Source organism: Octodon degus, unplaced genomic scaffold (genome assembly GCF_000260255.1).
Source record: "Octodon degus isolate 3935 unplaced genomic scaffold, OctDeg1.0 scaffold00355, whole genome shotgun sequence".
Lineage (NCBI taxonomy): Eukaryota > Metazoa > Chordata > Mammalia > Rodentia > Octodontidae > Octodon > Octodon degus.
The window spans coordinates 661,273-662,126 of record NW_004524931.1 but is presented as its reverse complement, the minus strand read 5'-3'; positions in this window follow the sequence as shown (position 1 = coordinate 662,126).

The window sequence follows — 854 nt, the reverse complement described above, 5'->3', positions numbered from 1 at the left end:
TATTTTTGTCCCTGGCTACTCCTGTCTGTCGGTTTCCTGGCCACCATGCCCTCCCACCCTGCCACTTCTGTCTTGGAGACAGCTGACCATGGACTGAAACCACTGGAACTGAGCTGAATAAACTCTTCCTTTAAGATGTAAGTGCTGGGCATCTTGTCCCAGACACAGGAAAGCTAACAAACATGCGGAGACAAAAGCTCCACCCCCAGGCTGTGAGGGGTTCTCAGTAATTCTGCCCACTTGTGGAGATGGGAGGGGTTTGGCACACAGTAGGAAGACTTCCCTGTATGCATTTAAGCAGCACTTTCATCATTGTTTGTAAACATTATTTTCTTTACAGACACAATATCAATAAAAATAAATACAAGAAAATTAAATTCCAGGAGGCACATTCTTTTCATTTAACTTAAAATCTTTTCAACTGTCAAAGTTTTGTTTTATATCCTGTTGTTATTTGGTGTGGGGATTAAGCCCAGGGCCCTGAACACGCTAGTCAGGCACTCTGCCACTGAGCTACTTTCCCAGGCCCGAATCTTCACATTTGTATTAGTTTATAAAGTATTGGTCGCTGTCAATTGAATATCAAATATATGATGCATGAAAAGAATACTTGAAGTTAGTCTTGTATTTTACCTATTTTTTTTATTTAACAAATTTTTAATTTTTAAATGCGTATTTTAAGTTCATCTTGTTCCTAATGTCTTTATGTTTAACCTTCTTCACTTTATTCTTTGATTAATGTTCAGTTAGCTCATGAATTTCTCTAAACATTTAGCATCACTTACAAGTTTGATTAATTTAATTAGCTTAGACTGTTAGAGCTCTAACAAGCATTTCAAATCATCTGACATCTG